This window comes from Macaca mulatta, chromosome 20 (genome assembly GCF_049350105.2).
Source record: "Macaca mulatta isolate MMU2019108-1 chromosome 20, T2T-MMU8v2.0, whole genome shotgun sequence".
Lineage (NCBI taxonomy): Eukaryota > Metazoa > Chordata > Mammalia > Primates > Cercopithecidae > Macaca > Macaca mulatta.
Window position 1 is genome coordinate 21,125,220 of NC_133425.1, and position 19,922 is coordinate 21,145,141.

At 42.8% G+C, this 19,922-nt stretch overlaps 1 protein-coding gene across 1 annotated transcript in view; it reads left to right on the top strand.

Moving 5' to 3' along the window:
- Window positions 1-728: 728 nt before the first annotated feature.
- The window catches only part of ANKS4B (ankyrin repeat and sterile alpha motif domain containing 4B), a 51,000-nt gene continuing 31,806 nt past the window's right edge, over window positions 729-19,922 (top strand). Inside the window, exons 1-4 of the mRNA XM_001091739.5 lie at window positions 729-803; window positions 1,270-1,436; window positions 2,971-3,076; window positions 7,297-7,390. The gene's annotated coding sequence lies outside the window, so the exon portion shown is untranslated. The remainder of the gene's footprint in view (window positions 804-1,269; window positions 1,437-2,970; window positions 3,077-7,296; window positions 7,391-19,922) is intronic.

Sequence of the window (19,922 nt, forward strand, 5' to 3'; positions counted from 1 at the left end):
ATAATGCCTAGACTCTATACAAGTGATGGGTGACATTTGCAATTACTAGGTTGGTGCAAAAGTGATTGTGGTTTTTGCCACTACTTTTATTTATTTATTTATTTGAGATGGAGTCTCGCTCTGTCACTCAGGCTGGAGTGCAGTGGCGCGATCACGGCTCACTGCAGCCTCCGCCTCCCGGGTTCAAGCGATTTTCCTGCCTCAGCCTTCCCAGTAGCAGGCGCCCACCACCACGCCCAGATAATTTTTGTGTTTTTAGTAGAGACAGGGTTCCACCATGTTGGCCAGGTTGGTCTCGAACTCCTAGCTTCAAGTGATCCACCTGCCTCAGCCTCCCAAAGTGCTGGGATTACAGGCGTGAACCACTGCGCCTGGCCCTTTGCCACTACTTTTAATGGCAAAAAACAATTATTTCTGCATCAACCTAAACAGTATTGATTCATGTGTTGCCTTTGAGGAGTAACCCGAGGCATCTGAAATAACACTGTAGATTAAAATGTTTCCCCGACTCCTTGGTCAAAAGGATCACATGGAGCTCTCATTAATGTCACAGATTCCTGAGTCCCACCCAAAGGCTACTGAATTGGACTCTCCAGAGGACGTGCCTGGGAAATATTTGCTTAACGAGCACCACAGGTGATTCTTATAATCAGGAAAACCTGGAAAATACCTGGAGGGAGGGAGGGAGGCGAGAAAATCTGTGGTGGCCAGTGGTTAACCTCTTTACAGGAATTGGTAGATTACATCCCAGTGGAATTGGGAAGAGGGAGCAAAATACAGACGAGTTTTTGGGGATAGAGATGGTAAAATGATTTCATTTTACAGCCAAAGCATGATAGCAATAGTTTCTCTTTCTATGCATATTTTCTGAAAAGTGGCACCATTTCTGCAAATGTAATTCATTACCGCAACGGTTAAGACTATGAGGAGAAGACATTAGAGGGAAAAGCATAGATGTGAGACTCAGAGCCCTGTTGAGAAGGTGGTCAGAGAAGTGATGGGTTAATGTGCTTATTCAGCCTCCCTCAGACCCCACCTCCCTCTCCACCCTGCTACGCGCTCCCCTCAAGATGGCGTCTTTTCTCCAGAGTGGGAAGTTTTTGTCTTGGAAAGGGCGACTTTGGTCAGAGCCCCCAAATTATGGGTTTCTAAAAGGTTAAGGGGCAGCACAGAGACCCCAAGCAGGAGATGCGGTGAGAAAGCCCACTGTGGCCTGGTGAAGCTGGTATGTGCACCAGAGATTAATTTTGTTTGTCTCACCTAACCCAGACCTGTGGTGTGCTAGGGACAGCCACCGAACAAATGGCTCCGGGCCCATGAGCATCAATGTCTAGGGTTCTGCTCTGGAAAAAGCAGGAAGCTACAGTGTGTTCAGCAGCTGACTTTGAACACAGGAAGAAATAGCTGCTCCGTAAAACAGTGTGTTCTATCAGGAGGTAGGAAAAACTAAAGTCTTTACAAAAATGATTCTTAATATTCTATTCTCACTTATAAGTGAGAGCTGAACAATGAGGACACAGGGAGGGGAACAACACACACTGGGTCCTGGTGGCAGGGGTTGGGGGGCCGGGGGATGGAGAGCATCAAAATAAATAGCTAATGCATGCGGGGCTCAATACTTAGGTGATGGGTTGATGGGTGCAGTAAACCACCATGGCACACATTTACCTATGTAACAAACCTGCACGTCCTGTACATGTATCCGGGAACTTTGAATTAAATTTTAAAAAATTGCACTAAATAGGCCCAGTGCGGTGGCTCACACCTGTAATCCCAGCACTTTGGGAGGTCAAGGCAGGCAGATCACCTGAGGTCAGGAGTTTGAGACCAGCCTTGCCAACATGGTGATACCCTGTCTCTACCCAAAATACAAATATTAGCTGGGCATGGCGGCACACACCTGTAAATCCAGCTACTCGGGAGGCTGAGGTAGGAGAATCGCTTGAACCCAGGAGGCGGAGGCTGCAGTGAGTCAAGATTGTGCTCACGCCATTCTCCTGCCTCAGCCTCCAGAGTAGCTGGGACTACAGGTGCCCGCCACCACGCCTGGCTAATTTTTGTATTTTTAGTAGAGATGGGATTTCGCCATGTTAGCCAGGTTGGTCTCCTGACCTCGTGATCTGCCCGCCTAAGCCTCCCAAAGTGCTGGGATTAGTGGCTGATACAGTGTTTCTTGACTCATTGATTTATAGAAATAACACTGATTAGCTGGGTACAGTGGCTCACACCTGTAGTCACGGCGACTCAGGAGGCTGAGGTGGGAGGATAGCTTGAGCTCAGGACTTTTAAGACCAGTCTGGGCAGCATAGCAAGACCCCATCTCAAAAAAACAAAAACAAAAACAAAAAAAACACTGATTAGTGATTGGCTATACATTGTTGAACTATAGGGTGCGAGTAATGGCGTCCAGTCTGGGCAACAAGAGTGAAACTCTGTCTCAAAAAAAAAAAAAAAAAGACACTAAATAAACAGCAGACCTCATTCAAATATATGCTTTCCACACTCTTTTTAATGAACCTTTTAAAATTTGCTAATTTATTATTATAAGGTGTTCCCTCTCCTCTTCTCTGCCCTGGGCTCTATGTAAGTATCATGAAACCATTTCTCTCCTGCTAACCACCAGGCATTTCTTGAAGGGAGTCTCATGCATAAAAGAAAGACTAGTTTTGTTGCCTCATCTGGGCAGATGCCTTCTTTCTGAAGTGCAGTTCTTATAAATGACAGTTTATAACTCTTAAATTCTGAATCTGCTGTCCTTGTTTTCCACAACAATTATAAAAATATTTTTGAAAGACAATCTAAATATCACCATTTAGAGATGATTGGATAAACTATGGAATACTCTTCAGCTACTGCAAATGATTCTATAGGCTCATTCAGATCTATGAATACTGATGTGAAAGATACCTGCAATAAAACTTGAATTTCAGGGCTATATATCTACTATGCTTTCATGTTTTGCTTTAATAGGAAAACGAAAAACCTGTCGACCTAAAGGAAGAAGATAATATAATTTTAAAGAGTTTACTTGAGCCAAAGTGTGGACAGCTGCCCGGGAAACACTTCCCTTGCCTTGGTGAGTTCTCCCCTTACAAGTTACAAGTGGGTTCTTTGTTTTTTGTTTTGTTTTGTTTTTGAGATGGAGTCTTGCTCTGTTGCCCGGGCTGGAGTGCAGTGGTGCAATCTTGGCTCACTGCAAGCTCTGCCTCCTGAGTTCACGCCATTCTCCTGCCTCAGCCTCCCAAGTAGCTGGGACTACAGGTGCTTGCCACTACGCCCGGCTAATTTTTTGTATTTTTAGTAGAGACGGGGTTTCACCATGTTAGCCAGGATGGTCTCCTGACCTCGTAATCTGCCTGCCTCGGCCTCCCAAAGTGCTGGGATTAGTGGCTGATATGGTGTTTCTTGACTCATTGATTTATAGAAATAACACTGATTAGCTGGGTACAGTGGCTCACACCTGTAGTCACAGCGACTCAGTACGCTGAGGTGGGAGGATAGCTTGAGCCCAGGACTTTTAAGACCAGTCTGGGCAGCATAGCAAGACCCCATCTCAAAAAAAAAAAAAGAACACTGATTAGTGATTGGCTATACATTGTTGAACTATAGGGTACGAATAATGGCATCTAGCGTATGGTATGAGTTATGGTGTCCAGTGTATGGCGTAGTTAGGTTAATTTTATGGCTCCTTGGTGTCAGTGTAGAGCCCATATATCAAGTAGCTCCAAGAGATAATTACTGAGCCTTAGGAGGAAGTAAGGTATGATAGTTGTCATGTTTCAATGCCTCTCTGGGCCTGATAATTTAAAGGGGCTTTGCATTCTTCAGATACAAAGTTTATTTTCTTTCTCAAACCTATGTGCATATTTATACTTTATGTGTCTGCATGTGGGTCTATACATATGTATTTGGATTACAAGTCAAGAAAGTTGTCCCAGAGAGTTGACAGCGTCATCCAGGAAAGGAGAGGGTTGCCAGCGTCCGGGGAGTCCACGTGGCTGTGCTGGGCATTTGCAACCATTGTCTGTTCTGATTTGTTCATGCTTTTGCTGTATGGGTTTTAAATACATTGAATATCATCCCCGGGAAAAGGATTAAGAAGATGCGAGGGTTGGAGCACAGAAAACATTTCCCCAGAATATGGTGCCTGGGCATGCCGAGTGCTTTGGAAAATCAAAAGGCTTTAGAAATAAGCCTCAGAATCAAGGTCTCTCTATCCTTGCCTTGTTCCCTTTCCACCCACAAAGTACAGGAAGGAACTCTCTCTGGAATTTCTTTAGTTGACCTAGAAAGCTTTTTTTTTTTTTTTTTTTGATAGGGCTTTGCTCTTGTTGCCCAGGCTGGAGTGCAATGGCATGATCTGGGCTCACTGCAACCTCCCTCACCCAGGTTCAAGTGATTCTCCTAAGCCTGGCTAATTGTGGGCTTTTTGTTTTTGCTTTTGCTTTTTCTTTGTATTTTTAGTAGAGACAGGGTTTCACCGTGATGGCCAGGTTGGTCTCAAACTCCTGACCTCAAATGATCTACCCACCTCGGCATCCCAAAGTGTTGAGATTACAGGCGTGAGCCACTGGGCCCAGCCAAGGCAGCTTCTTAACAGAAGAAACGCTGTTGCCTTCTATCCCCTCCCTGAAATCTCATTATCTATAGCTGGAAAGAAGACTAAGTAATGCAACCACACATAGACATACTTTTCCACAAGATGATGTCAGCCTCTGAAGCTCATTCCAAAGATAATTATGTATAAGCTAATTTCTCTCTCCCTGGTCCATTCATTCTCCCTAATAATCATTACTGCCCCTCAAGAGAATTGTCTACAGTCCCCATCTCCTCCATCCCCTATGAAAAACCAGGTGTGGTGGCTCACGCCTGTAATCCCAGCACTTAGGGAAGCTGAGGCGGGTGGATCACCTGAGGTCAGGAGTTCGAGACGAGCCTGGCCAACATGGCGAAACCCCGTCTCTACTAAAAATATAAAAATTAGCCAGGCATAGTGGTGTGTGCCTGTAATCCTAGCTACGCAGGAGTCTGAGGCAGGAGAATCACTTGAACCCGGCAGGCAGAGGCTGCAGTGAGCCAAGATTGCACCACTGCACTCCAGCCTGGGCGACAGAGCAAGACTCCATCTCAAAAACAAACAAACAAAAAACGGTATATATGCATCTGTGCCCCATTGAGAGCTTAGGAACAATCACTGTATGATTCCCACCTTCCCCTGCACATTAATAATTTTGTATGAATTTTTCTCCTATTCATCTGCCTTTGGTCAGTTTATTTTCTGTGAACCTTCAGAGTGAAAAGGTGGGAGTTTTCCTCCTTCAGCCCTTAAAAGAATAAGGAACTCCTGCCTTTCTGACTTTGAGGGAGAAGAAAAGGAAAAATCATTTGGGAAAAACAGGCTGCACCTGCACACAGATAAGCAACTTTGTCTAATTAGCGAGCTCCTAGGAAAAAAGTTTCCTCCCCTTTTCAGGCATATCCATGGTGGAAATTTACACAGGGAGGAGGGGGGCTTGCCTAAAACAAACCCACAGCTATCAAAACAAGAGACCCAGGCTTTGTGCTTGCCTAGATACATGCCCACAGCTGCTGTAAGATACTGGTAGTTGCACAGACAGCTCTACTGACGAGAAGTTATTCAAACTGCTAGAGATGAGAGAGGAGTTTCTTAAAAAAGCTTTTGAATTCAGCCGTAACCCAGCAATCCACTTGGACTCCTCTCTCTGCTGCAGATAATTTTTTTTTTCACTTATTATTATTCTTTTTTGAGACGAAGTTTCACTCTTGTTGCCCAGGCTCGAGTGCAATGGTGTGATCTCGGGTCACTGCAAACTCCGCCTCCTGGATTCATTCTCCTGCCTTAGCCTCCCAAGTAACTGGGATTACAGGCATGCCCCACTACACTTGGCTAATTTTGATTTTTTAGTAGAGATGGCGTTTCCCCATGTTGGCCAGGCTGGTCTCAAACTCCTCACGTCAGGTGATCCACCCGCCTCAGCCTCTCAAAGTGCTGGGATTACAGGTGTGAGCCACTGCACCCAGCCTCTTTCACTTATTAAACTTTCGTTCCAACCCACCTTTGTGTCCATGTTCCTTAATTTTCTAGGAGGTAGGACAAAGAACCCAGGGTACTAGTTCAGACAATGAGAAATGTCTACATTAAGATGCGTTGGTGAGACTCCGACAACTTTATTCATCACCTCTGTTTTCATTGAATTGTTTTAGTGATAAAATAACCAATTAAATAATTATAGACTGGGCATGGTGGCTCATGCCTATAATCCCAGCACTTTGGGAGACTGAGGCTAGAAGATAACTTGAGGCCAGGAATTCAAAACCACCTTGGACAGCATGGCAGGGCCCTGTCTCTTAAAATTTTATTTAGTTAGTTAGTTTTAGTTTTTTGAGACAGAGTCTCACTCTGTCGCCCATGCTGGAGTCTAATGGCATGATCTCTGCTCACTGTAACCTCTGCTTCCCAGGTTCAAGCTATTCTTGTGACCCAGCCTCCCCAGTAGCTGGGGCTATAGGTGTATGCCACCACACCTGGCTAATTTTTGTATTTTTAGTAGAGATGGGGTTTCATCATGTCGGCCAGGCTGGTCTTGAACTCTTGACCTCAGGTGATCCTCCTTGGCCTCCCAAAGTGCTGGGATTACAGGTGTGAGCCACCATGCCTGGACAACAACAACAAAAAATTTTAAATAATAATTTTGACTGATTTCTGAGGGAGCTACCTAAGCTACAGAGTCTAAGGCTCAAGGATGAAAACTCAACAGTATAAAGGTAAAATGTTGAACGGATCCGGAGCTTGAGGCTTTGAAACAAAGTCCAACTCACTATGGTAAAATGAAGATATTAAGAGGTTTAATACCTAAAGAGGTTTAGTGGCTTGCTCTAGGTCATTTACCAAGTTAGTAGCAGACAGAGCTCCAGTGAGAAACCAGGTCTCCTGATGCCTCTCTCTGCCCTTTCTAATTGATTTTGATTTTCTCTCTCTCGCTGTGTGTGTGTGTCTGTGCATGCGGGGGTGTTTTAAAACTCTGTGCTTCTCTTGCAGTTCACTTGTCTTCTAAAAGTACAAGATGACATTAATTAGAATTTTAGCAGTATAAGATAAATAATATAAAAACTTCTCCCGGTTATGCTAATACAGCTCAAAATAGCTTTCAAATATCAAATATGAATTTAACTTGGAAAAATAAAATAGACTATGTCAATGAGTATGTTCTTCAACATCATATGGTAGTTCCTTTACCAATCTAATATACAATGTTAATGTTGTTTTCCCCCTAGGTTCTTCAGACAGATCCAAGTTGAATGAGCCTTCTGACAGTAATAAATTCAGAAAGAACTAGGATGAAAGCTTTATCGATCTATAAATATAAAGGTAGGGCGGCATCAGTATATGGAAGACACAAGGCCCAGAAGTCCTTTTTTTTTTTTTTTTTTTTTTTTTGAGACGGAGTCTCACTCTGTCACCCAGGCTGGAGGGCAATGGCGTGATCTTGGCTCACTGCAAGCTCCACCTCCCAGGTTCAAGAGATTCTCTGGTCTCAGCCTCCCGAGTAGCTGGGATTACAGGCATGTGCCATCATGCCCAGTTAATGCTTTGTATTTTTAGTAGAGACTGGGGTTTCACCATGTTGGCCAGGCGGGTCTCAAACTCCCGACCTCACATGATCCACCTGCCTCGGTCTCCCAAAGTGCTGGGATTACAGGCGTGAGCCACTGAGCTCGGCCGAAAAGTTCTAAATAAAAACTCATTTACATATAATGTTAATAAAAACTCATTTTCATACAGATGTTAAGACAAATGACCCTATGGCTAAGTAGCTAGGGCAATGGTTAGCATATTGCTTTGAGTTGACAGAATAGGGGGATGCAGTAGATCGAGTGTAAAAGTCCCAATCTTGTGCCCCTCTCTGTGCTCCTACCATTTGTAATGTGCCTCTACAGTCAGCCTATGATACCAACACCACTGTAACCATAATAAGTTATTTGCCCAGTGCCCACGGCAAGTCAATACGCCGAGACACTGGTTGCAGCGGAGAAAGAGGTTTAATCATAGGTTCACTGAATAAAGAGATGGGAGGAAACCTCAAATCCATCTCCCTAAGGAGTTTGGGGCTAGGGTTTTGGATGGGCCAAAGTATGGAGATAATTGATTGGTGGAGTGTGGGGGTGAAGTCATGGGACAGGGAGATAAACTATTTTCATGGTGATCCCATTCCTCTGGGCAGGGGTGGTGAGGGGTCCTCCAAATGGTTGCTGGAAGGCAGAACATGGTGGCTCACACCTGTAATCCTAGCACTTTTGGAGGCCAAAGCAGATAGATCATTTGAGGTCAGGAGTTCGTGACCAGCTTGGCCAACATGGTGAGACCCCGTCTCTACTAAAAATACAAAAATTAGCTGGGCATGGTGGTGGGCACCTGTAATCCCAGCTACTGGAGAGGCTGAGGCAGGAGAATTGCTTGAACCTGGGTGGTGAAGGTTGCGGTGAGCCGAGATCATGCCACTGCACTCCAGCCTGGGTGACAGAACAAGACTCTGTCTCAATTTTAAAAAAGAAAAAAAGAAAAACACAGGCCAGGCGCAGTGGCTCACGCCTGTAATCTCAACACTTTGGGAGGCTGAGGTGGGTGGATCACCTGAGGTCAGGAGTTCGAGATCAGTCTGGCCAACATGGTGAAACCCTGTCTCTACTAAAAATACAAAAATTATCTGGGCATGGTGGTGGGCGCCTGTAATCCCAGCTACTTGGGAGACTCAGGCGGGAGAATTGGTTGAACCCAGGAGGTGGAGGTTGCAGTCAGCCAAGATTGCGCTATTGCACTCCAGCCCGGGCAACAAGAGCGAAATTCTGTCTCAAAAAAAAAAAATTGCTGGAATTTGGGGTCTGAAAAACATCTTAAGTGATCCTTAAGCAAAAAGCCTTATGATTCTAATGTCAGAGAGCCTGTCTACAGGAACAACAGAGGTGTAAATCAATTCTTAAATAGTCTCATGTCCCTAATGTCAGGGATCCTATCTGCAGGAATAATGGGAATGCAAACAGTCAATATCTAGTGCTATGTGACTTTCAGCCACAAGAAAGTGGGCCAAAGTGCAGCCTGATTAATGCTTAATTATAACTACATTTCTGTCCCCAGCCTGGCATGCCATTCTTGTCAACCTAAGTTTCACTACCCCAACCATCAAAATCTGGCTGGCTTTGTGACTTGCTTTGGCCCATAGAATGTGGTGGAAATGACCATGTGTCAGTTCTGTGACTAGGTCTCAAGAGGTCTTATACACCCTGCTGTCTCCCTGAGAACAGGCCCAGGATAACCTGCAGATAATGAGCAGTCTCAAAAGGCAGAGACAGGGCATCTAAGCTGAGGCTATCCTAGAGTGACCAGTCCTTAGCTGACTTGCTGGTTAACTGGTGATGAATGAATGAGCCCAGCCACTCAATCATCCCTGTACTCCTGGTACATAACCCATTTGATCATGGTGGATTATCTTTTTGATATGCTGTAGGATTCATTTAGCTAGTATTTTGTTGAGGTTTTTTGCATCTATGCTCATCAGGAATATTGGTTTGCAGTTTTCTTTTTTTGTATGTCCTTTCTTGGTTTTGATATTAGCGTTTGTAGAATGATTTAGGGAGGTTTCCCTCTTCCGCTGTCTTGTGGAATAGTGTCAGTCTGACTGGTACCAGTTCTTTGCGTGTCTGATAGAATTCAGCTGCGAATCCATCTGGTCCTGGATTTTTTTTTTTCTTGGCCTTGTTTTTATTACCATTTCAATCTAGCTGCTTGTTATTGGTCTGTTCAGAGTTTCTATTTCTTCCTGGTTTAATCTAGGAGGGTTGTATGTTACCAGGAATTTATCCATCTCCTCTAGGTTTTCTAGTTTGTGCATGTAAAGGTGTTCATAGTAGCCTTGAATGATCTTTTGTATTTCTGTGGTGTCAGTTGTAATATCTCCTGTTTTATTTCTTTTTTCTTTTTTTTTTTTTTTAAGATGGAGTCTCGCTCTGTCTCCCAGGCTAGAGTGCAGTGGCGTGATCTCAGCTCACTGTAAACTCCACCTCCCGGGTTCACATCATTCTTCTGCCTCAGCCTCCTGAGTGTAGCTGGGATTACAGGAGCCTGCCACCACGCCCGGCTAATTTTTTGTATTTTTAGTAGAGACGGGGTTTCACTGTATTAGCCAGGATGGTCTCTATCTCCTGACCTCGTGATCCACCTGCCTCGGCCTCCCAAAGTGCTGGGATTACGGGACGTGAGCCACCTTGCCCAGCCCGTTTCATTTCTAATTGAGCTTATTTGGATCTTCTCGATTCACTTCTTGGTTAATCTCACTAGCAGTCTTTCAATTTTATTTATCTTTTCAAAGAACCAGCTTTGCGTTTCATTTATCTTTTGTATTTTTTGTTTATTTCAATTGCATTTAGTTCTTATTTCTTTTCTTCTGCTGGGTTTGGGCTTGGTTTGTTACTGTTTCTCTAGTTCCTGAGATGTGACCATAGATTGTCTATTTATGCTCTTTCAGACTTTTCGACGTAGGTGTTTAAGGCTATGAGCTTTCCTCTTACCACCGCTTTTGCTGTATCCCAGAGGTTTGATAGGTTGTGTCACCATTATCTTTCAGTTTGAAGAATTTTTAAATTTCCATCTTGATTTCATTGTTGGCCCCAGAATCATTCAGGAGCAGGTTATTTAATTTCTATGTATTTGCGGGGGTTTGAGGGTTCCTTTTGGAGCTGATTTCCACTTTTACTCCACTGTGGTCTGACAGAGTACTTGCGTGATCTTGGCTCACTGCGACCTCTGCCTCCCAGGTTCCAGCAATTCTCCTACCTCAGCCTCACGAGTAGCTGGTATCACAGGCATGTGCCACCATGCCTGGCTAATTTTTGTATTTTTAGTAAAGATAGGGTTTCACTATGTTGGCCAGGCTGGTCTCAAACCCCTGACCTCAGGTGACTCGCCCACCTCTGCCTTCCAAAGTACTGGGATTATAGGTGTGAGCCACCGTTCCCAGCCTTAAATTTGTTGAGATTTGTTTTGTGGCCTATTATGTGATCTATCTTGGAGAATGTTTCATGTGCTGATGAATAGAATGTATATTCTGCAGTTGTTGGGTAAAATGCTCTGTAAATATCTGTTAAGTTCCATTTGTTCTAATGTATAGTTTAAGATCATCATTTCTTTGTTGACTGTCTTGATCACCTGTCACTGGAGTATTAAAGTCCCCCACTATTATTGTGGTGTTGTCTATCTCATTTATTAGGTCTAATAGTAATTGTTTTATACATTTAGGGGCTGCAGTGTTAGGTGCATATATATTTATGATATATATGTTTTCCTTTTGACTAGTCCTTTTATCATTGTATAATGTACCTCTTTGTCTTTTTTTTTTTTTTTTTTTTTTTGAGATGGAGTCTTGCTCTGTCACCCAGGCTGGAGTGCAGTGGCATGATCTCTGCTCACTGCAACCTCTGTCTCCCAGGTTCAAGCGATTCTCCTGCCTTAGCCTCCCAAGTAGCTGGGACTACAGACACATGCCACCACACCCAGCTAATTTTTGTATTTTTAGTAGAGATGAGGTTTCACCATCTTGGCCAGGCTGGTCTTGAACTCCTGACCTCAGGTGATCTGCCCATTCCAGCCTCCCAAAGTGCTGGGATTATAGGCATGAGCCACTGCGCCTTGCCTTTTTGTCTTTTTTAACTGTTGTTGGCTTAACGTCTGTTTTAACTGACACAAGAATAGCTACTCCTGCTCACTTTTGATGTCCATTTGCATGGAATGTCCTTTTTCACCCCTTAACCTTAAGTTTATGTGAGTCCTTACATGTTAGATGAGTCTCTTGAAGACAGCAGATACTTGCTTGCTGAATTCTTATTCATTCTGCCATTCTATATCTTTTAAGTAGAGCATGTAGGCCATTTACATTCCATGTTAGTATTGAGAAGTGAAGTACTATTCTATTCATTGTGCTAGTTATTGCCTGAATACCTTGTGTGTTTTTTTCGTTGTGTTATTGTTTTATAAGTGCTGTGAGATTTATGCCTTAAAGAGGTTCTATTTTGGTGTATTTTTGAGGATTTGTTTCAAGATTTAGAGCTCCTTTTAGCAGTTCTTGTAGTGCTGGCTTGGTAGTGGCGAATCCTCTCAGCATTTGTTTGTCTGAAAGAGACTGTGTTTTTCCTTCATTTATGAAGCTTAGTTTTACTGGATACCAGATTCTTGGCTGATAATTGTTTTGTTTAAGGAGGCTAAAGACAGGACCCCAATCCCTTCTGACCTGTAGGGTTTCTGCCAAGAAATCTGCTGTTAATCTGATAATTTTTCCTTTATAAGTTACCTGATGCTTTTGCCTCACAGTTCTTAAGATTCTTTCCTTCATCTTGACTTTAGATAACCTGAAAATTTTGTGTCTACATAATCTTTTTATGATGAAATTCCTGGGTGTTCTTTGAGCTTCTTGTATTTGGATGTCTAGATCTCTAACATGGCTAGGGAAGTTTTCCTCAATTATTCCCTCAAATACGTTTTTCAAACTTTTAGATTTCTCTTCTTCCTCAGGAATGCCAATTATTCTTAGGTTTGGTTGTTTAACATACTCCCAAACTTCTTGGAGACTTTGCTCATTTTAAAAATCCTTTTTTCTTTGTCTTTGTTGGATTGGGTTAACTCGAAAGCCTTGTCTTCGAGCTCTGAAGTTTTCTTCTGCTTGTTTGAATCTTGCTTGAGAATACCTGGGTACTGATTTGGTTGTCTTTATCCTAGATGGGTATGTGGCTTTGCCTGTGCTCAGGTTGTTTCAAGAACCAAGAGAAGTCGATATTGTAAGAGATTAGTGATACGTATGTGTGTGTTTATGCATGCGTATAGATACATATATGTATTTTTCTAGAGTAGCTTGCATATAAAAGGGCAGTGATATAGCAAGAAATAAGCTGCTGTTTTAAACTATGGCAGGACTCTACTTGTTCAGAGTGTGTAAGGTGCCCACACAGCAATGACACTATGGGACCAGGATAAAGTGTTACTAAAACACATAGCAGCTCATTTTGCTCTGTGTAGCCACTTCTGTATCCTTGGCTAACCTGGGAAATTATCCTGCAAGTGTGTGTGTGTTCTTTCTACTGATCAGTAATTCACCTGCAATTGGGTAATATGTAAGTTTGCTTAAGTCTTATAACCCTGTGAGTGCAGGTGTAAATAGCCCCAAGAGAACAGCCTTTTTAATGCTTGAGAATTGGCCAGAAATGCTGGAAATGGGGACTAGGAGAGCTTTCACCCAGATGCACAATATGCATTTTGTGACTGACTGGCACAGAAGGAAATGAGGGAGGGTTAAGATGTAACTGATGTGATAGGAAATGATAGGACATTGTCACACTCAAAAAGCTATTCGACATGGTTACTGGAGCAAGGCAAATACTGTACGTGAGTGAAGTCAGTTGGGTGCAAGGAAATGGCTTTAGTGTGATGAGAATGGCAAGTGACTAACTATTGCCCTCAGGGTCAGGATTACAGCTCTGGGCAGCTGGGGGTGAGGTGGACTGTTGAGTCCAGGCTGCATCTAAAGAAATAACTGCTTTGACTGGGCACAGTGGCTCACGCCTGTAATCCCAGCACTTTGGGAGGCCGAGGTGGGTGGATCCCCTGAGGTTGGGCATTCAGGACCAACCTGACCAACCTGGAGAAAACTCATCTCTACTAAAAATACCAAAAAAGTATCCGGGTGTGGTGGCGCATGCCTGTAATCCCAGCTACTCAGGAGGCTGAGGCAGGAGAATTGCTTGAACCCGGGAGGCGGAGGTTGCAGTGAGTTGAGATCGCGTCATTGTACTCCAGCCTGGGCAACAAGAGCAAAACTGCATCTTAAAAACAAAAACAAACCAAAAAAAATCCCGCTTCTCAGCTTAGGCAGAGGTAATTGTCATGATCTTCAGTTTCGCATCTGGAAGCTGAAAATCCAGATTCCGTTCAATTTCCTTAATTTTAATGTTGATATTTAATGTTAAAAATATTTTCAATATCCTATGCCTGCCAAATAAGACATATCTCTGGCCATATTTATCCTATCCACCACCGGCCTGTAACTTCCAAAACCGTGGAGAGACCATGTATATTGTGGCTAAGCTGCTGCTCACCTTGTGGGCGTGGGGCAGGAGGCTAACCTGCAGCTCCTCCCACTCTATCCAGATCTCCCCCTTCAGCTTCTCTGAATCCTAGGCCAGGTGCATTTGCAGCTCTGTCCATGGTGAAAGGTGGCAGCTTATCCTGTAGACACCTGTGTCGTCGAGGTTGGGGGTGGTAAGAGACAGGCACGGGTTTCGTTTTCTCTGGGGTTCCAATTTGTCCCTGCAGATTCTAATTTGTTCTTTTTCTTCACTTCCCCTCCATCTTTACTTCCCAATTGCTGGCCCTATGGACTTTGAGTCTAACATCTAGTGCAGAAGAAATAACCTTACTAGACAGCTTACCTGGCTTCCAGGTATAAGCTTAATCTCTGCAATAAACCCTTTATTCTGTATCACTCAGAATGGTTCTGCTTCTCTGATGAAACTTGACTGATACAGAATTTGGTTGCTACCTCCTTATATGAGAGGCCAGGAACCTGGATTGCAGATAGGGACAATAACTCTAGGTCCTACAGTTACTTAGTGACAGTACTGGGAATTGAATCCAGGGCTCCCCTCATCTCTGCTTTTTACTTTTTCCCCTATGTTTAAAGAAGTTGATTCTCACCTTTGTATAATCTTTTTTATTTTTTTGAGACGGAGTTTCGCTCTTGTTGCCCAGGCTGGAGTGCAGTGGCACAACCTTGGCTCACTGCAACCTCCATCTCCTGGGTTCAAGTGATTCTCCTGCCTCAGCCTCCCAAGTAGCTAGGACTGCAGGCGCATGCCACCACACCAAGCTAATTTTTGTATTTTTAGTAGAGATGGGGTTTCACCATTTTGGCCAGGCTGGTCTTGAACTCCTGACCTCAGGTGATACACCCACCTTGGCCTCCCAAAGTGGTGGGATTACAGGCGTGAGTCACCATGCCTGGCCACCTTTGTATAATCTTTAAAGCATCTTTTCCATAAAATGTCCCCCACCATTCAAATAACAGCTGAGTCCTGCTAAGTCTCCTTTGATCATAGCTCTATAAGCCACTCCTTCCTCATTTGGTCCTCCGCAGGTTTTGTAAGCCACATGTACAGCGTTCGTGTTTCATGCAGAGTTCTGGGAAAGAGTAGGTGGTTCCCAGAAACAATGTGAGTCCATGAGTCTTTCTAAGAAGAAGGCCACAATGTATAGACCTTGTGCTAAGCACTGATTTATAAATAATCCAGATAGGAGTAAGAAAATAAAATGAAGTCTCCTTGAGGTGAATTTTCCTTCAGTTGCTAGTAGTAGAAAGTTATTATGGGCTGAAAATATATCTCCCCCACCATTTATGTTGAGGTCCTAATTTCTAGCACCTCAGAATGTTACTTTATTTGGAGATAGTCTTTGATACGTTTGGCTCTGTGTCCCCACCCAAATCTCATCTCAAATTGTAATTCTCACGTGTTGAGGGAGGGAGGTGATTGGATCATGGGGGTGGTTTCCCCCATGCTGTTCTCGGGATAGTGAGTTTGTTCTCATGAGACTTGATGGTTTTATACGTGTTCGGAAGTTCCTCCTTCATTCTTCTCTCTCCTGCCACCATGTGAAGAAGGTGTTTGCTTCCCCTTTGCCTTCGCCAGGATTGTGTTTCCTGAAGCCTCCCCAGCCATGTTGGAACTGTGAGTCAATTAAACCTCTTTCCTTGATAAATTACCCAGTCTCGGGTATTTCATTACAGCAGTGTGAAAACAGACGAACACCGCTTTGACAGAGGTGATGATGTTAAAGGAAGTTATTAGGGTGCCCTAATCAATATGACCATCTTATAAGGACCAAGTGTCCTTATAAGAAGAGAAAATTTGGACGCAGACATGTGAAGAGGAAGATGGCATGAAGACCCAAGGAGAAGATGGCCATTGACAAGTCTTTCTCCGGGAGAGAGGCCTGGAACCGGTCCTTTGCTCACAGCCCTCAAAAGGAACCAGCTACGCTCACACCTTGATTTCAGATTTCTGGCTTCCAGAACTGGAAGAAAATAAATTTGTTTAAGCCACTCAGTCTGTGGTACTTGGTTATAGAAGTCCTAGTAAACTAGTACAAAACCCCAGATTGAAATTCAGTTCTGTGTGACTATAAAATATATATTATTTTTATTATACCATGATAAGGGGTGGGAAAAAAAAACTAGGTCCCGGCTGTTGTTATTGAGAATGAAAATGCAGAGAAAAGAGAAGTTTTAAGAAAATGCTGTATTTATATAGGATTGACTTAAAGGAGAAGCTTTCTTTCTCCTAGTGCTAGTACTAATACTAATTTACATTCGTTGAGTACTAGCTACACACCAGAAACTGTACTTAAGTATTTTACAAATATTCAGTAATTACTTGCAACAACGCTGTGAATAATTCCCTTTTAAAGAGAAAAGCACTGTCTTTATTTTACTGATGAAGAAACTGAAGCTCAGGGAGAAGTAATTTGTCCAAGTTAAGGGCAAGATCCAATGTGGGGCTTAATATCTGTCAGTCTCTGACATTAGACCCTATGTTCTCAATCATTACTCCACTCTGGCTTTGTTTCAACACAGTGCTTGGAGTTTACATTTGCTTGTCTTTCCAGTCCCACCATCAGCTTCGTAAGAGTTGAACGGTTTTGATGGTATTTGATGATCTGCTAATGGGTGCTATAACACACCTCCTTGTGGTAAATTCTGCCATCTTGAAACAGAATGTCACCTAACATAGGTTTTTCCAATGATTGTTGTTCCTGCAGTTTTTCTAGAACTTGAGTTATAGAGGGGACCTGTTGGTAGAAGAATTACAAGGATTGAAATCTTCAAGTCACAGAACCAATAATTAGGAAGGAGGAAAGACATAAGAAAAAAGGGAAATTTGTTCAGCTAACAAAGCCAGTTTAATCAAGTGTAGAATTTAAATTCCTAGCCCCTGCTTAGACTATCCGGTATTCAAATTTGAAAGAATTTGTTTTTGGAAGCCTTTATAAAACTCTTCACTGTTACAATGTATGCCATCTGGGACTTAGCATTTATAAAATGTGCAGTTAAAAGATGCCAAGAGACTCCTCATGCAAACCAGATGGTACAATAACAGCTCTGTCTTTAGTTTTCTGCCAGAAAAATAGGCCTTTGAATGACTTGAAACTTATATGAATAAATTAAGCTCAACCAATACTTCAGGGACATTACAATTTCAATAGGCAACTTATCCACCTAAATATTTTAATAAATGTTTTCATTTAGAAAAGAAGAAACAAAAAGGCAGACAATGGTACTTTTTGATTGTTAAAGAATACAGACATGATGCAATGCTTTTAAGGAAAACATCAGTGACTTTCAATGTGGGAAAGAAAGTTTCTCCTTATTTTGATGGTGTTATATGTGTTTATTTATTCATTTTTTGAAACAGAGTTTCACTCTTGTCGCCCAGGCTGGAGTGCAATGGCACGATCTGGGCTCACTGCAACCTCTGTCTCCCAGGTTCAAGCGATTCTCCTGCCTCAGCCTCCTGAGTAGCTGGGATTAGAGGCACCTGCCACCATGCCCAGCTAATTTTTGTATTTTTAGTAGACACAGGGTTTCACCATGTTGGCCAGGCTAGCTGATGTATGTGTTTAAGTTAGAAGTGAAGTTGTTGAAATTTCTTCCTAATAGGAGACATCCATATCAAATAGGTTGAACGGTTATATCATTGTGCTAAAGAGAAAAGAATACACATGTAAGTGACATTTTCTGGATAATATATTTGAACACATCTTTACCTTAACAGATAGTCTCTCATAAACCCAAGTGCAGTGCATACAGCAGTGTGTTACTGATGGCTTCTTTTGTCCTTGCATGGTTCCTGTAAGTTTTCTGTGGAACAACAGGACTTTTGTAATACCCTCTAATTTCCCTTACTTTGTTACTGTTTTTATTTTCATTAAAATTCATAATAAGATCCTCATTAGATGAAGTAATCTTGTTAAAAGCAGTATTCTACTCTGATCTTTTCCCTTCTTATGTAAAAAAAAAAAAAAAAAAAAAAGTGCTTCCCCACCATACAAGTGAATTTCTTCTCTAATTAGACATGAATAGCTTTAGAGATCAAACACAGGCTGCTTTTGAAAACCAGATCTCTTAGGACACAGGGGCAATCTCATTAGTAAAAATATGTGTTTCTGGGTTGCACAAGCCATTGAATTTCTTCCCCAATTAGCAGCAAATGGTTTTTCAGAACAATGAGGGAGAAGTTTGGTTTGTACTTTGCAAGTGTTGTTTTTTTTCGTGGAGGTATACTGGAAGTATCAACTACCATCATTTCTGTCCCTTCTTTTCCTCTCCCTGAGCAAAGGGACACACACGACTCTGTTTTATAGATAGTCAGAGTCCCAGGTAAATTCTTTATCCAAATGCTGCTTCCTCTGGGCCAGGACTGGACTCTGTGGTAGAAGGAACACCTATTTAGACCACCTAGTTGTCAGCTACTGTCAGCTATTATGATGTTAGGGGAGACTGCAAAATCATAAACACAATGAGAAGCTGACAATGTCCTTGCTCTGGGGAGAGGAGAGGACCCATTCGTGGGAGTATCTCTCCAAGTGCTGCCCCTAGAAGCGGATTAACTGTGTTTTCTCTGGGTCTTTGGCAGAAAAGAAGTAGTGTCTGTGGAGAAGGGCTTCTTATTAAATAGCCAAATGCTTGGAGTTCTAGATAATGGGTTGAGTTTCTAGAGTTTCAGCACAGTGCAGGAGGAAATAAAACCTGCCTGTCTAAACCTAAGTGTCAGTCACAGTCAAGGGAACACAGACGTCATGGGCAGGACGTTTCTCTAAGTTGAGATAGACTAGCAGTGCAGGAGTATGGGGAGATATGAGGAGCACGGCGAGGCTCCAACAGGAAGGTTGATTAGAGCCTTGACTTGGGGTCACTGCCAATCAAGTCTGAGCCTCAAAGTCTCTCCAGTGTGTGTCTGGCAAATACTCTTCTCCGGCCTTCCAAGAGCCCATCTGTACACTGCTGGAACACGCTCAAATACTAATTTCCACAAAATCAGTACAGTCAAAAAAATCCACAACTGCCCCCACAATTACCATGACTCCTCACAAGGAATTAATGTCTACATTATACGCAAATTCATGTTAGCTCTTTTTATTAATTTCTGCCCTTACCATCTCCCACCAATTTTGTTTCATTTGGGCTTTGAGGAATTCAAAACTGATTACTGGGCTAAAACTTTCTCTGTTCCCTAAGCCACAATCACACTACTTCTTCTAGTTTGTAAAAACATACTTTATGGGTTGTAAGAAATTTTATTTCTTTCTCTTTACTACAGTAAAGTTAGTTGATGACGGTGATATGATGATATGATCACTAGCGATATTCCCCAATTTTATCCACAAGGATTTGGAGACTCAAATAGATGGAGTAACTTTCCCTGAATTATATGAACTCTTCAACCCTCTTTCCCAACCTCACCTTGAAGGGATGGGATAAAGAGGATCTTCAAGTTTGGAAGAATGTTTTAAATCCTTATCTCTGCCCCCACCTCCCTGCCCCACCTCCGTCACCCCATTCTTCTCCCAGGGAAGAAATTTTCCCAAGGGTGTGCCAGAGGATGCCAGGATATTTTCCACTTAAGAAAAGTTTGGTTATTTCACCATTTCACAGGAGACTTTAAGTTCAAGTCCTAAGTACTACTGGAACTGAGAAATTCTCTTTCTTGTCTTCTATCTCCAATCCTTCTTCCTCATCCCGATAATTATCCTGTCTTTACCATTTGCCTCCATCCTGTGAAAGTCAATCACGCAAATTGCATCATTCTCG